Below are 21,457 nucleotides of genomic sequence, written 5' to 3'. Positions count from 1 at the left end.
TTGCTCGATTGTGCATTTACAAAAGAAGAAACATTATGTCGTTATTAGGGAAACAAATAGACATCGAAAGATTGTTCCAATATTTGACTAGAAAATATATATTATATGCGTATCAACATTACAAAGACAAAAATCAGACTTTGATTACGAAGTATTTTGTAAAAGATAATCCTTTAATGAGAATAGAAGAGGATAAACTGTTTATTACATTGTAGAATCATTGTTTTGTACTATAGGATTACAAAATAAAATTTTAGAATCATTGTTCTGTAACATAGCTTAACAAAATAATATTGTAGAATCATTGTTTTGTAATATAGCATTACAAAATACTATTGTAGAACCATTATTTTGTAATATAGCATTACAAACTACTATGTACATACTGACTGTATACTTTTAACTTATATACTGTGCAAAGCGTTTTTTAAATAAAGAAAGAAAAAAAAAAGCGCGTTCGGCTGTTAACCGAAAGGTTGGTGGTTCGAGCCCACCCAGGGACGATGACTCTTATTTTGTACCTCTTCGTTTGAGTCTTTCATCCTTGTCTATCATATTCCGGAACAAAAAGCAAGCGTGACATATGTACATATATTGTTTAAGGCATCTTTATTGCATTGTTATACAATGATTCAACTACAAAAATTTATTTTACATAATCTTCACACTACCGACAAGCAACAAGTAAGCTTATGTACTCAATGCAGTGTCATAATAGATGCATAAAAGTGTTTTCAGATATGAGATTACACACCATTTTCCAATATGACCATCAATCAGTTTTAGCAGTGAAAATACTCTCAGGCCAAAACTACAAGACATATGCATGAAACGAAATGATTAGAGATAGATATATCCAAATTGGACATAAATCCAATGTATTCGAGGCGAGAAGAGCGATAAAATGCCTTATTTGCTGAATGATGTCAGTTTTCTACAAATTGAAATTTACCCCTTTCTCTATATGATCTGTACATCTCTTAATTACGTGGTTTATAATATGGCCCAGTGAACATTTTAAACTGCAGAAATTGCTTAAAGCTTATGTCATCACGCACTCCACTGCCCATTGGCTGACCGTTTGAGACGAAATCTAGATTGCTGAACATACCCATTTCTGACACTTTCGCACTTTGTCTCACTTCCATAAAAACCGGTCATTTTGACTTTAAAGCTGACTAATTATTGACCAGGAGATATTGCTCTTCAGGTCTCTGTGGCGCAATCGGCAAGCGCGTTCGGCTGTTAACCGAAAGGGTGGTGCTTCGAGCCCACCCAGGGACGATGACTCTTATTTTGCACCTTTTCATTTGAGTCTTTTATCCTTGTCTGCCATATTCCCGAACAAAAAGGAAGCATAATATATGTACATATATTTTTTAAATCATGTTTATTGCATTATTATACAACGATTGAACTACGAAAATTATTTTGACATTACCTGCACACTGCCGCCAAAGAACAAGACTTTTGTACTTAATGCATTGTAATAATAGATACATAAACGTGTTTACAGATATGATATTACACACCATCTTCCAATATGATCATGACTCAATTTTAGCCGTGAAAATACTCTCAAGCCAACACTACAAGGGTTATGCATAAAACCGAATGATTAGAGATAGATATATCCAACTTGGACATAAATCCAATGTATTCGAGGCGAGAAGAGAGATAAAATGCCTTATTTGCATAATGATGTCAGTTTTCACCAAATCGAATGATACCCCATTTTCTATATGATCTCTACGTGTGTTAATTACGCGGTGTATAATATGGCCCAGTTAAAATTTTAAACTGCAGAGAATGGTTAATGCTTATGTCGTCATGCACTCCACTACCGATTGGCTGACCGTTTGAGACGAAATCTAGATTTCTGATCATAACCATTTCTGACACTTTCGCACTTTCTCTCACTTCCATTAAAACCGGTCATTTTGACTTTGTAGCTGACTAATTATTGACCAAGAGATATTGGTCTTCAGGTCTCTGTGGCGCAATCGGTTAGCGCGTTCGGCTGTTAACCGAAAGGTTGGTGGTTCGAGCCCACCCAGGGACGATGACTCTTATTTTGTACCTCTTCGTTTGAGTCTTTCATCCTTGTCTATCATATTCCGGAACAAAAAGCAAGCGTGATATATGTACATATATTGTTCAAGGCATCTTTATTGCATTGTTATACAATGATTCAAGTACAAAAATTTATTTTACGTAATCTTCACACTACCGACAAGCAACAAGTAAGGATATATACTTAATGCAGTGTCATAATAGATGCATAAAAGTGTTTTCAGATATGATATTACACACCATCTTCCAGTATGATCATCACTCAATTTTAGCAGTGAAAATACTCAGAGGCCAAAACTATTAGATATATGCATGAAACCGAATGATTAGAGATAGATATATCCAACTTGGACAAAGATCCAATGTATTCGAGGCGAGAAGAGCGATAAAATGCCTTATTTGCTGAATGATGTCAGTTTTCTACAAATCGAATTATACCCATTTCTCTATAGGATCTGTACATCTCTTAATAACGTAGTTTATAATATGACCCAGTGAACATTTTAAACTGCAGAAATTGCTTTATGTTTATGTCACCACGCACTCCACTACCGATTGGCTGACCGTTTGAGACGAAATCTAGATTGCTGACGATAACCATTTCTGACACTTTAGCACTTTGATTCACTTCGATAGAAACCGGTTATTTTGACTTTAAAGATGACTAATTATTGACCAAGTGATACTGGTCTTCAAGTCTCTGTGGCGCAATCGGTTAGCGCGTTCGGCTGTTAACCGAAAGGTTGGTGGTTCGAGCCCACCCAGGGACGATGAATGTTATTTTGCACCTCTTCATTTGCGTCTTTCATCCTAGTCTACCATATTCCGGAACAAAAAGCAAGTGTAATATATGTACATATATTGTTTAAGGCATCTTTATTGCATTGTTATACAATGATTCAGCTAGGAAATTCTATTTTACATAACCTTCACACTGACGTCAAGCAACAAGTAGGCTTATGTACTTAATGCAGTGTCATAATAGATGCATAAAAGTGTTTTCAGATATGATATTACACACCATCTTCCAATATGATCATCACTCAATTTTAGCAGTGAAAATACTCTCAGGCCAAAACTACAAGACATATGCATGAAACCGAATGATTAGAGATAAATATATCCAACTTGGACATAAATCCAATGAATATGAGGCGAGAAGAGCGATAAAATGCCTTATTTGCTGAATGATGTCAGTTTTCTACAAATCGAAGTATACCCATTTCTCTGTATGATCTGTACATCTCTTAATTACGTGGTTTATAATATGGCCCAGTGAACATTTTAAACTGCAGAAATTGCTTTATGCTTATGTCATCATGCACTCCACTACCGATTGGCTGGCCGTTTAAAGGAGACTAGAAAGAAAAATTTGCCTTTTATGTATGTAATTCTCGATAAATTTTAATTGGACTGTGATGTTTATAAATTATATATCGTAGAATGGTAGTGATTATATTGCGCGGAAGATACCACTATCGCGTAAATTGTCGAGTTTTTCCGAGCTTTGTTGAGACGATAGATGACGTGGTCCTGTGACGCAGTACTAGCCAGTCCTCAAATACAAACATACATGGCGAGCGAGACAAGAGGAGTGAAGGTTTGGGTTGCTCATTCAAAAGTTGAATATGTTTCCGAGTTATGCTCATAACTATATCTGTTGAACTGTGTGTTTAAGACCTGACAGCAGAAAAGTACAACAGTAAGAAGGTGCTCATATTTCATATCTTGGAATTTAAAAAATGCAATGTAATTTTTAAATAAATACTTATACATCGTGTGCTGTGCACAAATGTGATAAGGATTAAGTGATGGTGCCCAATGTAAAAATTAAAAATTTACCACAATGCAATAAATTCATTTAAGAATGATGTAAATGACATATTCATTACACAAGCCCGGACAGTTCAAGCCGGGAGGAAAACCTCCCGATTTTGGGGGTATTTCCACACCTACCTCCCGATCTCGTACTATCTCCCGAGTTTTTGCAGAGAACTCCCTATTATAACATTATGTCTGCCAATTTTCATTTCTCAGAAGAAGATAAAAAACAAAAAACAAAAACAAAAAAGCACCATACATAAATATATAGAACGTATACAATCCACAGATGCCATATTCTATTTTATCACTTGTGAATATTGTCGTGACGAAATAGTAAATATCACACTAGTTTTTTTCTCCAGTAAATAGAATGTTAAGATTAAACATTATTCACGTAAATTTCATACTTTTTCAAACACTACAACAGATTTGTAGTAATAAAAACATTAAAAAAATAAAATTGTCGCCAATTGGACTAAATCCCATGAATGATCACTGTGAATGTGGCCTACGTTTCTCTGCAAAGAAAATCAATCTCCATTTCCACCAAAGAAACTGCCAGTTAACGCCTGACATTCCTCTACCGTATATGTAAAGTTTAATTACCATGATTAAATTAAAAGAAGGAATAAATGAAAATATGTCACGCAGTATATGTGCCCCCAAAGAACTAATTCAGAATAAATATTGTATTCAGTAAACCGTGTTACACGCCTTAAGACTTAAACCTAAGGAAATAAGGTGGGATTTAAATGTGGGAAAAACAGATTTTAACTGTTAAAATGAAGTCCTAGGCATCGTAAGTTACAATAAAATAGGGCATCGTTTATTTTCCAATCAATACTGATGTTTACATATACATATTGTAGAACATGGTTTCTTTGAAGTATGTCGGAAGAGCAGTCCTTTTCACAAGATAAATGAATTGATAAGGATTAACTGTTAATTAGCCACACTGGCCTTATGCTTGTGTACTCAAGTCTAACCGTTAGCTATTATGCAGTTTAGCCACAGCTGACCAGAATAAGATACAAGGGTCTTGTCCTGGGGGATAATAAGGCGTATCAGAGGGGAAATGGCGCGTCCAATGGGTGCTCGCACATTGGGGCAAGGGATGGGGTCAATTGTAGCCTCCTCCAATTTCTATTGTCAGCCAGTTAAATTGAAACTTTGATTTTATAACTGACCTCTTTTCTTTTTAGTCGCTGCTATTTAAACATCCTAAGGGATAGTTTTATATCAGTTCCAATCATTACAGATTACCGTTTATACATACTACGTGTAACAGGCATAGACTGATTATTATTTTTTATTTTTAAATTTTTATTTAAGATTACTGAAAATTGTGTTTTCTCGAAACATGACCGTGTCAGTGGTTTAAAATCTTATTTTTAGATAAGCTTTCATTTGATTAAAATCAGATCTCAATTTCACCTAGGACAGTGGTGATTTGATTTCGATTGTGCCATGTTAAGGCATGTACGTCAATATCTTGAAAATACATTTACTCTTTTCATCAGCGCGATCAAAGTTTCCACAGGCAAACAATTTTTTTCCGACAAACCCGACGGGGACCTAACTTTGAATAGAGGATGGGCCCGAACTAAAATTAGAGGGGCCCCGAGAGTCGGGCTATCATATTTTTTCCGGGTTCCTTTTCGTAACATTCCTTTAGAAATGTAATGATTATAGTGTGCTGTATGGTGTTGCTTTGAAATCGACTCGCTTGTAATAATGTATCCATACTTTCTTTATGCCTTTATTTTTGGAAAAGAAAAAGAAAATGTTGTCCACAGGCTTTTCTTAATGTGCTATTACACCCGTAAGTAACGCAAAACGGCATTGTCTTTTACTCTGGCAACTCCCAGTTGGGATGCTGGAGTCGATTCTATGACGTCACACCCGAAAGTAACCGAATAGGCGCGGAAATTTTGCATACAAGGTCACGGAAATTCAGCTCCTAGAAGATATGCCAATATTTAAATATTGGCATTACGGTCGCGGATGATACTTCAGAATCAGGTTTTCTTCTATAGTGCTTTTATTATTATTCTGTATTTCCATTGGTTTCTGGTCTCCTTTAAGGCGAAATCGAGATTTCTGACCATAACCATTTCTGACACTTTCCGACTTTCTCTCACTTCCATTAAAACCGGTCATTTTGACTTTGCAGCTGACTAATTGTTGACGAAGAAATATTGGACTTCAGGTCTCTGTGGCGCAATCGGTTAGCGCGTTCGGCTGTTAACCGAAAGGGTGGTGGTTCCAGCCCACCCAGGGACGATGACTCTTATTTTGCACCTCTTCATTTGAGTCTTTCAGCCTTGTCTACCATATTCCGGAACAAAAAGCAAGCATAATATATGTACATATATTGTTTAAAGCATGTTTATTGCATTAGTATACAACGATTGAACCACGAAAATTATTTTCACATTACCTTCACACTGCCGCCAAGGAACAAGACGACTTTTGTACTTAATGCAGTGTCATAATAGATGCAAAAAGGTGTTTTCAGATAAGATATTACACACCATCTTCCAATATGATCATGACTCAGTTTTAGCCGTGAAAATACTCTCAAGCCAAAACTACAAGGCTTATGCATAAAACCGAATGATTAGAGAGATATACATATCCAACTTGGACATAAATCCAATGTATTCGAGGCGAGAAGAGCGATAAAATGCCTTATTTGCTGAATGATGTCAGTTTTCTAAAATCGAATTATACCCCTTTCTCTATATGATCTGTACATCTCTTAATGACGTGGTTTATAATATGGCCCAGTGAACATTTTAAAATGCAGAAATTGCTTCATGCTTATGTCATCACGCACTCCACTACCCACTGGCTGACCGTTTGAGACGAAACCGAGATCGCTGACCATAACCATTTCTGACACTTTCGCACTTTGTTTCACTTCAATAAAATCCGGTCATTTTGACTGTAAAGCTGACTAATTATTGACCAAGGGGTATTGCTCTTCAGGTCTCTGTGGCGCAATCGGTTAGCGCTTTCGGCTGTTAACCGAAAGGTTGGTGGTATGAGCCCACCCAGGGACGATGACTCTTATTTTGCACCTTTTCATTTGAGTCTTTTATCCTTGTCTGCCATATTCCCGAACAAAAAGGAAGCATAATATATGTACATATATTTTTTAAATCATGTTTATTGAATTATTATACAACGATTGAACTACGAAAATTATTTTGACATTACCTTCACACTGCCGCCAAAGAACGAGACTTTTGTACTTAATGCATTGTAATAATAGATACATAAAAGTGTTTACAGATATGATATTACACACCATCTTCCAATATGATCATGACTCAATTTTAGCCGTGAAAATACTCTCAAGCCAAAACTACAAGACTTATGCATAAAACCGAATGATTAGAGATAGATATATCCAACTTGGACATAAATCCAATGTATCCGAGGCGAGAAGAGAGATAAAATGCCTTATTTGCATAATGATGTCAGTTTTCACCAAATCGAATGATACCCCATTTTCTATATGATCTCTACATGTGTTAATTACGCTGTGTATAATATGGCCCAGTTAAAATTTTAAACTGCGGAAATTGCTTAATGCTTATGTCGTCATGCACTCCACTACCGATTGGCTGACCGTTTGAGACGAAATCTAGATTTCTGATCATAACCATTTCTGACACTTTCGCACTTTCTCTCACTTCCATTAAAACCGGTCATTTTGACTTTGTAGCTGACTAATTATTGACCAAGAGATATTGGTCTTCAGGTCTCTGTGGCGCAATCGGTTAGCGCGTTCGGCTGTTAACCGAAAGGTTGGTGGTTCGAGCCCACCCAGGGACGATGACTCTTATTTTGTACCTCTTCGTTTGAGTCTTTCATCCTTGTCTATCATATTCCGGAACAAAAAGCAAGCGTGATATATGTACATATATTGTTTAAGGCATCTTTATTGCATTGTTATACAATGATTCAACTACAAAAATTTATTTTACATAATCTTCACACTACCGACAAGCAACAAGTAAGCTTATGTACTTAATGCAGTGTCATAATAGATGCATAAAAGTGTTTTCAGATATGATATTACACACCATCTTCCAGTATGATCATCACTCAATTTTAGCAGTGAAAATACTCTCAGGCCAAAACTATAAGATATATGCATGAAAACGAATGATTAGAGATAGATATATCCAAATTGGACATAAATCCAATGTATTCGAGGCGAGAGGAGCGATAAAATGCTTTATTTGGTGAATGATGTCAGTTTCTTACAAATCGAAATTTACCCCTTTCTCTATATGATCTGTAGATCTCTTAATTACGTGGTTTATAATATGGTCCAGTGAACATTTTAAACTGCAGAAATTGCTTTATGTTTATGTCATCATGCACTCCACTACCGATTGGCTGACCCTTTGAGACGAAATCTAGATTTCTGATCATAACCATTTCTGACACTTTCGCACTTTCTCTCACTTCCATTAAAACCGGTCATTTTGACTTTGTAGCTGACTAATTATTGACCAAGAGATATTGGTCTTCAGGTCTCTGTGGCGCAATCGGTTAGCGCGTTCGGCTGGGGACTTCCGGTTATGACATCAGAAGGAAAACACGTTTGATGATCGCTCCGTGAATTTTCCAGTTTTTTTCCTTTAATAGACATTTTTGCTGTTTTAATTTGTTACAGGTACGTTGATAAGATTTGTGTGATCGCATTCATATATAAGTGAGATATATTTTGAGTGTGTGGATAACTTTATCCACCACACAATATATTATTTTCTGTGACAATGAATACAAAGCCTGGTCGTACTGCACGTGCAGCACAAGGAGCTGACTCACACTCTAATGACACCAGTGGAATAGCTAACAATAAGAATGGCATGTCGAGTAACATTGATAGACAGACAGGAGCTTCTCGTCGTTTTGGGAAAGAATGTACCGTGGTGATTGATGTAAAGGATGTGAAGAAAATAAAGGCAAGTGATATTGTTAGAAGTGTAGAAGAATTAACCGGAGATATGTCGGTCTATGCAGTTGTGCCCAAAGGTGCAAATTTGTATGAGGTCACACTACCGAGCAAGGAAGTAGCATATAATACCTTGTGTGGAATTGATATTGGAAGTGAACACTTTGATTGTACTCTATTATATTCAGACACTATTATAGTGTCAATTCTTCATTTGCCAGCATACATCAATGATGATGATATAAGTATGAAGCTCGGTGAATACGGAGTAGAACTTCTTTCTCCCATTCAACGCAGATATTATCCTGGAACTAGTGTGGCTGATGGGACTCGTTATGTCAAATGTAAATTTCCACAGCAGGTAAAATCCTTGCCTTACAGTCTGAAATTTCAGACTGTTAATGGTCAACAATACTTTAGAGTATTACATGATAATCAAGTTAAGGTATGTTCTAGATGTCTAGATCCGGGACATGTTATAAAAGACTGCCCTGATTTTGTATGCTACAAGTGTGGGGAGCAAGGCCATGTAGCAAAAAATTGCACAAGGCAAAGATGTGATAGTTGTGGAAGTTTTCCTCTTATGTGTACATGCAGGATATGCGACAAATGCCACAAAGAGGCGCAAACATGTATGTGTTACAGAGAGGCCATTGCAGGCAGTCATTCGCAAGTTGATGATGATACGAGGGAAGACATATTGGAGTTACCGAGTGACGAAGATGATAAAGAAGAAATTGAGAATGCAAAAAAAGATAATGAGAGTGGAGAAAGTGGGGAAGAAAAAGAAAGAATTGGAGTTGATATGACCAATGTAGAAATAGAGGAAGTAAACAACAATCATACAATTGGAGATGGATCGGGGACAGATTCAGATGATGACAGGAAGATGGCTGCAGACGTTGTTGAAAGATCAAACGAATCACGTACATGTCAAGAAAACGGTACTAATATCGAAAATTTCAAAGTAGTACAAAGGAGAAGGAGAAGGTTTAATCCAGTACCTAACATGAAATTGAATAACATGCGACGAACACCTATTAAGAAATGATCAAACACTCGACATTTTTTAATACTTTCAATACACTCATCATAATCATGGCTTTAAATATTGTATCTCTAAATGTAAATGGCTTGCGTAATTTGAATAAACTAAAGTCTGTTTTAGAAATATTTAAGGAGAAAAGAGGCCATATTTTATTATTGCAAGAAACCTTTTGGGATGATGAGTTTGTTGAAAGTATTAGAGAAAATGAGATTTGGAATGGTGACATATTTTATAGTAATGCAGACAATAGGAGGGCAGGTGTTGCTGTTTTAGTAGTGAGAGAATTGAGAAATCAGGTGACACAAGAAATTATTGAAAAGGGTAGGATTTTACACCTTAAAATAGCTATTGATGATAAAGTGATTGATTTAATCAATATTTATGCTCCAAATGTTGTGAAGGAAAGGTTTAACTTTTTCATGAAGCTAAATACATATTTACATAACAGTACTAGTGATAGCACTATCCTGGCTGGTGATTTTAATACAACTTTAGCAGGTATTGATCGACATAACAAAGCCTTACATATTGATGATGTAGCAGTGCGTGAACTTTATAAAATTATTCATGATAGGAATATTACCGATTTATGGAGATCACGAAATCCTAGTACTCGTAGTTTCTCCAGAAAACAAGTTGTACTAGGCGAAATGAAGCAGAGTAGAATAGATTATTTTTTGATTTCCTCAAAATTGCATTCCAATGTGCAAAATATTTATTATGCAGATACATCCTTTAGTGATCATTCTTTTGTATACCTTAAACTAAATACCTGCAAAGTGGAAACAGGGCCCGGATTATGGATACTAAACAACAATGTTCTTTTTGAGGAAAAATATGTACAAAGAGTGAAATCAATTCTTACCGAAGGAAAAACTGACGAAATGTATTTCAGGGAACCACTCATTTGGTGGGATAATGTAAAATACAAAATTAAAAAATTTTCCCAAGTATACTGTACAAGAAGAAATAAGGAAAGATTACAAGAATACTTTACATTGCAAAATAAATTAAAATCATTTTCAGAAAAAGTCGCAAATAAAGAATCATATGACATTAACAAATATGAAGAACTAAAACATCAGCTAAGTGACTATGAAACTGATTTTTGTCGGGGTGCTATTTTGAGATCTAAGGCGAAATGGGCAATTGAAAGCGATAGAAATACTAAATACTTTCTAAATCTTGAGAAATATCGACACAACAAAAATGTAATCAATGAATTGATTGATGATGATGGTGTAATTATTTCAAATACAAGCGGGATCTTAGATGAAATACATCAGTTTTATAGTCATTTATATTCTTCGGTAACTGTTGATGATAATTGTACTGATTCACTTTTAAATTTTGTAAACTGTTCTGTATCTGATGAGGATAAAGATATGTGTGATGCCATAATAACAGTTGATGAAATACATACAGCTATAAAAGGGATGGCTAAAAATAAAAGCCCCGGCCCGGACGGATTGACAGTAGAGTGGTATTGTAAATTTTATGATTGTATATATGATATTCTGTTGCACATCTTTCAGAGTGTTAAGAATGACAATATTATGTCGAGATCAATGAGATTTGGGGTTATATCACTTATTTATAAAAATAAGGGGGATAATAGAAGATTGCAAAATTGGCGTCCTATCAGTTTACTTAATGTAGATTATAAAATTTTGGCAAGGATTTTGTCTACACGTTTAAAAATGGTATTACCCAAAATTATTTCTCAAACTCAGACATGTTGTATAGTTGGGAGAGATATTGCTGATACTATAGTCACTGTAAGAGATATTATAGATATGGTTGAGAGAGACAATCTTGAGGGATATATCTTAAAAATTGATCAAGAAAAAGCGTTTGACAGAGTTTGCCACTCATATCTGATTTCTGTTTTACGAAAGTTCGGTTTTGGTGACAATTTTATTCAGTGGATAAAGATATTTTATAATGAAATTAAAAGTAGTGTTAAATGCAATGGTCATCTAACGAAAACCTTTTTAATTAAAAATTCAGTCAGACAAGGTTGTCCTATATCAGCAATGTTATATGTATTAGCAGCAGAACCCTTAGGACTCGCTATCAAAGCAAATTCCACTATCAAAGGTATTCCACTCCCACTGTCTAGTAATACAAGTAAAGTTTTTCAACATGCAGATGATACAACCTTGACATTAGCGGACACACAATCCATTAATCAATCTTTTAATGTACTTGACTTGTATTGTAAAGGATCTGGTGCAAAGGTGAACAAGGAAAAGACAGAACTTCTGTGTATTGGATCTGGTAAACTTACTGATGATTATTGCAAACAATTACAAATTCAAATGTGTGATCAAGTCATCTTAATTTTGGGAGCTTATGTTGGAAAATGTGCAAAGTTATGTGAGCAACTGAACTGGAATGATAGATTGTCTAAAATTAAAAACTTATTGCAACTGTGGTCACAGAGATTTTTGACAATACAAGGAAAAGTAACAGTTGTTAATAACTTATTAGTTTCTAGAGTATTGTACATAGTGTCAGTTCAGCCTCTTCCTGATATGATTGCTGATGAATTGAAGCAATTATTTCTCAGATTTATCTGGTCAGGAAAGTCCCATTTGGTTCACTATTATACAATAATTGGTGATAAGCGAAATGGCGGACTACAGTTAACTGATATAAAGATGAAAATGTATGCATTCAGACTAAAATTTTTAAAAAGATACTTTGATGTGAATTGCCATGCTATGTGGAAAAATACCTTTGATCACTTTTTATCTACTGTCCTGAACATGAGGTTGACCAAAGAGTTGTTTCTCATGTCTTTAAATAAGCAACAATTGAATACCCTACCTATATTTTACAGAGAAATGTTTCATGCATGGGAAAAACTTAGAAATAATATCGATACAAATATTGATGTGAGGAATGTTTTTGAACAACCTCTCTTTTTAAATCCTAATATTACATGTGCTGGTAAAACGTTGTTTTTCGCAGAATTTATAGAAGCAGGAATTGTTCGTGTTCAGGATATTACATATGAATTTGTACCTGGAATATTACCTTATAGAGCTATTCAAGAAATGATATACAAATCAAATTCTGAGATCAAAACAGATAAGATAAAAGAAGACTATAATTGCATAATAGAAAGTATACCATTAGGCTGGAGAAATATTGTTGCAACAGAGTCAAAACCCACTGTAACCAATGGGAGAAATAATATGTTTCTCAGAGTTGATACCAAATTATATGACCTCTGTTTATGTACAACACAACTATTTTACAAGCTTTTATGTACGTTGATTTTTCAAGAACCAGCTTCTGTTTCCTTTTGGAGTAAGATATTTAGTTTGGAAAAGCATAAATACTGGAAATTGATACACCTACCTTTCAAGACCCCAGATTGTATAGATTTGGATTACAGAATAATGCACAATCGAATATTTACAAAAGAGAGACTAAAATACTATGGCAAAATTGATAATGACTTATGTCCAGTGTGCCAGTTGGAAACAGAGGATTTATTTCACATGTTTTTGAAATATCCTGAATTAAGCTCTTTTAAGAATTATATTGTATATATAGTTGAGATTCTTTTTAAAAATTGTAGAGTTGGTGTTCTCAATAGAACTTCTTTTGAACAAATGCTCATGATAGGATATAACAAAGAAACAAAATTAGTAAATAGTTATTTTTTGAACTACATTCTGAGCATTGCTCGATTGTGCATTTACAAAAGAAGAAACATTATGTCGTTATTAGGGAAACAAATAGACATCGAAAGATTGTTCCAATATTTGACTAGAAAATATATATTATATGCGTATCAACATTACAAAGACAAAAATCAGACTTTGATTACGAAGTATTTTGTAAAAGATAATCCTTTAATGAGAATAGAAGAGGATAAACTGTTTATTACATTGTAGAATCATTGTTTTGTACTATAGGATTACAAAATAAAATTTTAGAATCATTGTTCTGTAACATAGCTTAACAAAATAATATTGTAGAATCATTGTTTTGTAATATAGCATTACAAAATACTATTGTAGAACCATTATTTTGTAATATAGCATTACAAACTACTATGTACATACTGACTGTATACTTTTAACTTATATACTGTGCAAAGCGTTTTTTAAATAAAGAAAGAAAAAAAAAAGCGCGTTCGGCTGTTAACCGAAAGGTTGGTGGTTCGAGCCCACCCAGGGACGATGACTCTTATTTTGTACCTCTTCGTTTGAGTCTTTCATCCTTGTCTATCATATTCCGGAACAAAAAGCAAGCGTGACATATGTACATATATTGTTTAAGGCATCTTTATTGCATTGTTATACAATGATTCAACTACAAAAATTTATTTTACATAATCTTCACACTACCGACAAGCAACAAGTAAGCTTATGTACTTAATGCAGTGTCATAATAGATGCATAAAAGTGTTTTCAGATATGAGATTACACACCATTTTCCAATATGACCATCAATCAGTTTTAGCAGTGAAAATACTCTCAGGCCAAAACTACAAGACATATGCATGAAACGAAATGATTAGAGATAGATATATCCAAATTGGACATAAATCCAATGTATTCGAGGCGAGAAGAGCGATAAAATGCCTTATTTGCTGAATGATGTCAGTTTTCTACAAATTGAAATTTACCCCTTTCTCTATATGATCTGTACATCTCTTAATTACGTGGTTTATAATATGGCCCAGTGAACATTTTAAACTGCAGAAATTGCTTAAAGCTTATGTCATCACGCACTCCACTGCCCATTGGCTGACCGTTTGAGACGAAATCTAGATTGCTGAACATACCCATTTCTGACACTTTCGCACTTTGTCTCACTTCCATAAAAACCGGTCATTTTGACTTTAAAGCTGACTAATTATTGACCAGGAGATATTGCTCTTCAGGTCTCTGTGGCGCAATCGGCAAGCGCGTTCGGCTGTTAACCGAAAGGGTGGTGCTTCGAGCCCACCCAGGGACGATGACTCTTATTTTGCACCTTTTCATTTGAGTCTTTTATCCTTGTCTGCCATATTCCCGAACAAAAAGGAAGCATAATATATGTACATATATTTTTTAAATCATGTTTATTGCATTATTATACAACGATTGAACTACGAAAATTATTTTGACATTACCTGCACACTGCCGCCAAAGAACAAGACTTTTGTACTTAATGCATTGTAATAATAGATACATAAACGTGTTTACAGATATGATATTACACACCATCTTCCAATATGATCATGACTCAATTTTAGCCGTGAAAATACTCTCAAGCCAACACTACAAGGGTTATGCATAAAACCGAATGATTAGAGATAGATATATCCAACTTGGACATAAATCCAATGTATTCGAGGCGAGAAGAGAGATAAAATGCCTTATTTGCATAATGATGTCAGTTTTCACCAAATCGAATGATACCCCATTTTCTATATGATCTCTACGTGTGTTAATTACGCGGTGTATAATATGGCCCAGTTAAAATTTTAAACTGCAGAGAATGGTTAATGCTTATGTCGTCATGCACTCCACTACCGATTGGCTGACCGTTTGAGACGAAATCTAGATTTCTGATCATAACCATTTCTGACACTTTCGCACTTTCTCTCACTTCCATTAAAACCGGTCATTTTGACTTTGTAGCTGACTAATTATTGACCAAGAGATATTGGTCTTCAGGTCTCTGTGGCGCAATCGGTTAGCGCGTTCGGCTGTTAACCGAAAGGTTGGTGGTTCGAGCCCACCCAGGGACGATGACTCTTATTTTGTACCTCTTCGTTTGAGTCTTTCATCCTTGTCTATCATATTCCGGAACAAAAAGCAAGCGTGATATATGTACATATATTGTTCAAGGCATCTTTATTGCATTGTTATACAATGATTCAAGTACAAAAATTTATTTTACGTAATCTTCACACTACCGACAAGCAACAAGTAAGGATATATACTTAATGCAGTGTCATAATAGATGCATAAAAGTGTTTTCAGATATGATATTACACACCATCTTCCAGTATGATCATCACTCAATTTTAGCAGTGAAAATACTCAGAGGCCAAAACTATTAGATATATGCATGAAACCGAATGATTAGAGATAGATATATCCAACTTGGACAAAGATCCAATGTATTCGAGGCGAGAAGAGCGATAAAATGCCTTATTTGCTGAATGATGTCAGTTTTCTACAAATCGAATTATACCCATTTCTCTATAGGATCTGTACATCTCTTAATAACGTAGTTTATAATATGACCCAGTGAACATTTTAAACTGCAGAAATTGCTTTATGCTTATGTCACCACGCACTCCACTACCGATTGGCTGACCGTTTGAGACGAAATCTAGATTGCTGACGATAACCATTTCTGACACTTTAGCACTTTGATTCACTTCGATAGAAACCGGTTATTTTGACTTTAAAGATGACTAATTATTGACCAAGTGATACTGGTCTTCAAGTCTCTGTGGCGCAATCGGTTAGCGCGTTCGGCTGTTAACCGAAAGGTTGGTGGTTCGAGCCCACCCAGGGACGATGAATGTTATTTTGCACCTCTTCATTTGCGTCTTTCATCCTAGTCTACCATATTCCGGAACAAAAAGCAAGTGTAATATATGTACATATATTGTTTAAGGCATCTTTATTGCATTGTTATACAATGATTCAGCTAGGAAATTCTATTTTACATAACCTTCACACTGACGTCAAGCAACAAGTAGGCTTATGTACTTAATGCAGTGTCATAATAGATGCATAAAAGTGTTTTCAGATATGATATTACACACCATCTTCCAATATGATCATCACTCAATTTTAGCAGTGAAAATACTCTCAGGCCAAAACTACAAGACATATGCATGAAACCGAATGATTAGAGATAAATATATCCAACTTGGACATAAATCCAATGAATATGAGGCGAGAAGAGCGATAAAATGCCTTATTTGCTGAATGATGTCAGTTTTCTACAAATCGAAGTATACCCATTTCTCTGTATGATCTGTACATCTCTTAATTACGTGGTTTATAATATGGCCCAGTGAACATTTTAAACTGCAGAAATTGCTTTATGCTTATGTCATCATGCACTCCACTACCGATTGGCTGGCCGTTTAAAGGAGACTAGAAAGAAAAATTTGCCTTTTATGTATGTAATTCTCGATAAATTTTAATTGGACTGTGATGTTTATAAATTATATATCGTAGAATGGTAGTGATTATATTGCGCGGAAGATACCACTATCGCGTAAATTGTCGAGTTTTTCCGAGCTTTGTTGAGACGATAGATGACGTGGTCCTGTGACGCAGTACTAGCCAGTCCTCAAATACAAACATACATGGCGAGCGAGACAAGAGGAGTGAAGGTTTGGGTTGCTCATTCAAAAGTTGAATATGTTTCCGAGTTATGCTCATAACTATATCTGTTGAACTGTGTGTTTAAGACCTGACAGCAGAAAAGTACAACAGTAAGAAGGTGCTCATATTTCATATCTTGGAATTTAAAAAATGCAATGTAATTTTTAAATAAATACTTATACATCGTGTGCTGTGCACAAATGTGATAAGGATTAAGTGATGGTGCCCAATGTAAAAATTAAAAATTTACCACAATGCAATAAATTCATTTAAGAATGATGTAAATGACATATTCATTACACAAGCCCGGACAGTTCAAGCCGGGAGGAAAACCTCCCGATTTTGGGGGTATTTCCACACCTACCTCCCGATCTCGTACTATCTCCCGAGTTTTTGCAGAGAACTCCCTATTATAACATTATGTCTGCCAATTTTCATTTCTCAGAAGAAGATAAAAAACAAAAAACAAAAACAAAAAAGCACCATACATAAATATATAGAACGTATACAATCCACAGATGCCATATTCTATTTTATCACTTGTGAATATTGTCGTGACGAAATAGTAAATATCACACTAGTTTTTTTCTCCAGTAAATAGAATGTTAAGATTAAACATTATTCACGTAAATTTCATACTTTTTCAAACACTACAACAGATTTGTAGTAATAAAAACATTAAAAAAATAAAATTGTCGCCAATTGGCCTAAATCCCATGAATGATCACTGTGAATGTGGCCTACGTTTCTCTGCAAAGAAAATCAATCTCCATTTCCACCAAAGAAACTGCCAGTTAACGCCTGACATTCCTCTACCGTATATGTAAAGTTTAATTACCATGATTAAATTAAAAGAAGGAATAAATGAAAATATGTCACGCAGTATATGTGCCCCCAAAGAACTAATTCAGAATAAATATTGTATTCAGTAAACCGTGTTACACGCCTTAAGACTTAAACCTAAGGAAATAAGGTGGGATTTAAATGTGGGAAAAACAGATTTTAACTGTTAAAATGAAGTCCTAGGCATCGTAAGTTACAATAAAATAGGGCATCGTTTATTTTCCAATCAATACTGATGTTTACATATACATATTGTAGAACATGGTTTCTTTGAAGTATGTCGGAAGAGCAGTCCTTTTCACAAGATAAATGAATTGATAAGGATTAACTGTTAATTAGCCACACTGGCCTTATGCTTGTGTACTCAAGTCTAACCGTTAGCTATTATGCAGTTTAGCCACAGCTGACCAGAATAAGATACAAGGGTCTTGTCCTGGGGGATAATAAGGCGTATCAGAGGGGAAATGGCGCGTCCAATGGGTGCTCGCACATTGGGGCAAGGGATGGGGTCAATTGTAGCCTCCTCCAATTTCTATTGTCAGCCAGTTAAATTGAAACTTTGATTTTATAACTGACCTCTTTTCTTTTTAGTCGCTGCTATTTAAACATCCTAAGGGATAGTTTTATATCAGTTCCAATCATTACAGATTACCGTTTATACATACTACGTGTAACAGGCATAGACTGATTATTATTTTTTATTTTTAAATTTTTATTTAAGATTACTGAAAATTGTGTTTTCTCGAAACATGACCGTGTCAGTGGTTTAAAATCTTATTTTTAGATAAGCTTTCATTTGATTAAAATCAGATCTCAATTTCACCTAGGACAGTGGTGATTTGATTTCGATTGTGCCATGTTAAGGCATGTACGTCAATATCTTGAAAATACATTTACTCTTTTCATCAGCGCGATCAAAGTTTCCACAGGCAAACAATTTTTTTCCGACAAACCCGACGGGGACCTAACTTTGAATAGAGGATGGGCCCGAACTAAAATTAGAGGGGCCCCGAGAGTCGGGCTATCATATTTTTTCCGGGTTCCTTTTCGTAACATTCCTTTAGAAATGTAATGATTATAGTGTGCTGTATGGTGTTGCTTTGAAATCGACTCGCTTGTAATAATGTATCCATACTTTCTTTATGCCTTTATTTTTGGAAAAGAAAAAGAAAATGTTGTCCACAGGCTTTTCTTAATGTGCTATTACACCCGTAAGTAACGCAAAACGGCATTGTCTTTTACTCTGGCAACTCCCAGTTGGGATGCTGGAGTCGATTCTATGACGTCACACCCGAAAGTAACCGAATAGGCGCGGAAATTTTGCATACAAGGTCACGGAAATTCAGCTCCTAGAAGATATGCCAATATTTAAATATTGGCATTACGGTCGCGGATGATACTTCAGAATCAGGTTTTCTTCTATAGTGCTTTTATTATTATTCTGTATTTCCATTGGTTTCTGGTCTCCTTTAAGGCGAAATCGAGATTTCTGACCATAACCATTTCTGACACTTTCCGACTTTCTCTCACTTCCATTAAAACCGGTCATTTTGACTTTGCAGCTGACTAATTGTTGACGAAGAAATATTGGACTTCAGGTCTCTGTGGCGCAATCGGTTAGCGCGTTCGGCTGTTAACCGAAAGGGTGGTGGTTCCAGCCCACCCAGGGACGATGACTCTTATTTTGCACCTCTTCATTTGAGTCTTTCAGCCTTGTCTACCATATTCCGGAACAAAAAGCAAGCATAATATATGTACATATATTGTTTAAAGCATGTTTATTGCATTAGTATACAACGATTGAACCACGAAAATTATTTTCACATTACCTTCACACTGCCGCCAAGGAACAAGACGACTTTTGTACTTAATGCAGTGTCATAATAGATGCAAAAAGGTGTTTTCAGATAAGATATTACACACCATCTTCCAATATGATCATGACTCAGTTTTAGCCGTGAAAATACTCTCAAGCCAAAACTACAAGGCTTATGCATAAAACCGAATGATTAGAGAGATATACATATCCAACTTGGACATAAATCCAATGTATTCGAGGCGAGAAGAGCGATAAAATGCCTTATTTGCTGAATGATGTCAGTTTTCTAAAATCGAATTATACCCCTTTCTCTATATGATCTGTACATCTCTTAATGACGTGGTTTATAATATGGCCCAGTGAACATTTTAAAATGCAGAAATTGCTTCATGCTTATGTCATCACGCACTCCACTACCCACTGGCTGACCGTTTGAGACGAAACCGAGATCGCTGACCATAACCATTTCTGACACTTTCGCACTTTGTTTCACTTCAATAAAATCCGGTCATTTTGACTGTAAAGCTGACTAATTATTGACCAAGGGGTATTGCTCTTCAGGTCTCTGTGGCGCAATCGGTTAGCGCTTTCGGCTGTTAACCGAAAGGTTGGTGGTATGAGCCCACCCAGGGACGATGACTCTTATTTTGCACCTTTTCATTTGAGTCTTTTATCCTTGTCTGCCATATTCCCGAACAAAAAGGAAGCATAATATATGTACATATATTTTTTAAATCATGTTTATTGCATTATTATACAACGATTGAACTACGAAAATTATTTTGACATTACCTTCACACTGCCGCCAAAGAACGAGACTTTTGTACTTAATGCATTGTAATAATAGATACATAAAAGTGTTTACAGATATGATATTACACACCATCTTCCAATATGATCATGACTCAATTTTAGCCGTGAAAATACTCTCAAGCCAAAACTACAAGACTTATGCATAAAACCGAATGATTAGAGATAGATATATCCAACTTGGACATAAATCCAATGTATCCGAGGCGAGAAGAGAGATAAAATGCCTTATTTGCATAATGATGTCAGTTTTCACCAAATCGAATGATACCCCATTTTCTATATGATCTCTACATGTGTTAATTACGCTGTGTATAATATGGCCCAGTTAAAATTTTAAACTGCGGAAATTGCTTAATGCTTATGTCGTCATGCACTCCACTACCGATTGGCTGACCGTTTGAGACGAAATCTAGATTTCTGATCATAACCATTTCTGACACTTTCGCACTTTCTCTCACTTCCATTAAAACCGGTCATTTTGACTTTGTAGCTGACTAATTATTGACCAAGAGATATTGGTCTTCAGGTCTCTGTGGCGCAATCGGCTAGCGCGTTCGGCTGTTAACCGAAAGGTTGGTGGTTCGAGCCCACCCAGGGACGATGACTCTTATTTTGTACCTCTTCGTTTGAGTCTTTCATCCTTGTCTATCATATTCCGGAACAAAAAGCAAGCGTGATATATGTACATATATTGTTTAAGA

General features: G+C 35.4%; 12 non-coding genes across 12 annotated transcripts; all 12 read left to right on the top strand.

Moving 5' to 3' along the window:
* The first annotated feature begins 1,210 nt into the window (after nucleotides 1-1,210).
* Trnan-guu (transfer RNA asparagine (anticodon GUU)) lies at nucleotides 1,211-1,284 on the top strand. Its single transcript has one exon. It is a non-coding gene; the product is annotated as a tRNA-Asn (tRNA).
* A 704-nt stretch (nucleotides 1,285-1,988) lies between these two features.
* Nucleotides 1,989-2,062, top strand: Trnan-guu (transfer RNA asparagine (anticodon GUU)). The gene has a single exon. It is a non-coding gene; the product is annotated as a tRNA-Asn (tRNA).
* Nucleotides 2,063-2,769: 707 nt separating this feature from the next.
* Nucleotides 2,770-2,843, top strand: Trnan-guu (transfer RNA asparagine (anticodon GUU)). Its single transcript has one exon. It is a non-coding gene; the product is annotated as a tRNA-Asn (tRNA).
* A 3,263-nt stretch (nucleotides 2,844-6,106) lies between these two features.
* Nucleotides 6,107-6,180, top strand: Trnan-guu (transfer RNA asparagine (anticodon GUU)). Its single transcript has one exon. It is a non-coding gene; the product is annotated as a tRNA-Asn (tRNA).
* A 708-nt stretch (nucleotides 6,181-6,888) lies between these two features.
* Nucleotides 6,889-6,962, top strand: Trnan-guu (transfer RNA asparagine (anticodon GUU)). Its single transcript has one exon. It is a non-coding gene; the product is annotated as a tRNA-Asn (tRNA).
* A 704-nt stretch (nucleotides 6,963-7,666) lies between these two features.
* Trnan-guu (transfer RNA asparagine (anticodon GUU)) lies at nucleotides 7,667-7,740 on the top strand. Its single transcript has one exon. It is a non-coding gene; the product is annotated as a tRNA-Asn (tRNA).
* Nucleotides 7,741-14,826: 7,086 nt separating this feature from the next.
* Trnan-guu (transfer RNA asparagine (anticodon GUU)) lies at nucleotides 14,827-14,900 on the top strand. The gene has a single exon. It is a non-coding gene; the product is annotated as a tRNA-Asn (tRNA).
* Nucleotides 14,901-15,604: 704 nt separating this feature from the next.
* On the top strand, nucleotides 15,605-15,678 carry Trnan-guu (transfer RNA asparagine (anticodon GUU)). The gene has a single exon. It is a non-coding gene; the product is annotated as a tRNA-Asn (tRNA).
* Nucleotides 15,679-16,385: 707 nt separating this feature from the next.
* Nucleotides 16,386-16,459, top strand: Trnan-guu (transfer RNA asparagine (anticodon GUU)). Its single transcript has one exon. It is a non-coding gene; the product is annotated as a tRNA-Asn (tRNA).
* Nucleotides 16,460-19,722: 3,263 nt separating this feature from the next.
* Trnan-guu (transfer RNA asparagine (anticodon GUU)) lies at nucleotides 19,723-19,796 on the top strand. Its single transcript has one exon. It is a non-coding gene; the product is annotated as a tRNA-Asn (tRNA).
* A 708-nt stretch (nucleotides 19,797-20,504) lies between these two features.
* Nucleotides 20,505-20,578, top strand: Trnan-guu (transfer RNA asparagine (anticodon GUU)). The gene has a single exon. It is a non-coding gene; the product is annotated as a tRNA-Asn (tRNA).
* Nucleotides 20,579-21,282: 704 nt separating this feature from the next.
* Trnan-guu (transfer RNA asparagine (anticodon GUU)) lies at nucleotides 21,283-21,356 on the top strand. Its single transcript has one exon. It is a non-coding gene; the product is annotated as a tRNA-Asn (tRNA).
* The last annotated feature ends 101 nt before the right edge of the window (nucleotides 21,357-21,457 follow it).

This window comes from Sinohyriopsis cumingii, chromosome 15, assembly GCF_028554795.1.
Source record: "Sinohyriopsis cumingii isolate HCF-2022 chromosome 15, ASM2855479v2, whole genome shotgun sequence".
NCBI classification, from domain to species: domain Eukaryota; kingdom Metazoa; phylum Mollusca; class Bivalvia; order Unionida; family Unionidae; genus Sinohyriopsis; species Sinohyriopsis cumingii.
The sequence above is the reverse complement of the archived record's forward strand: the minus strand, read 5'-3'. Positions and strand labels throughout refer to the sequence as shown.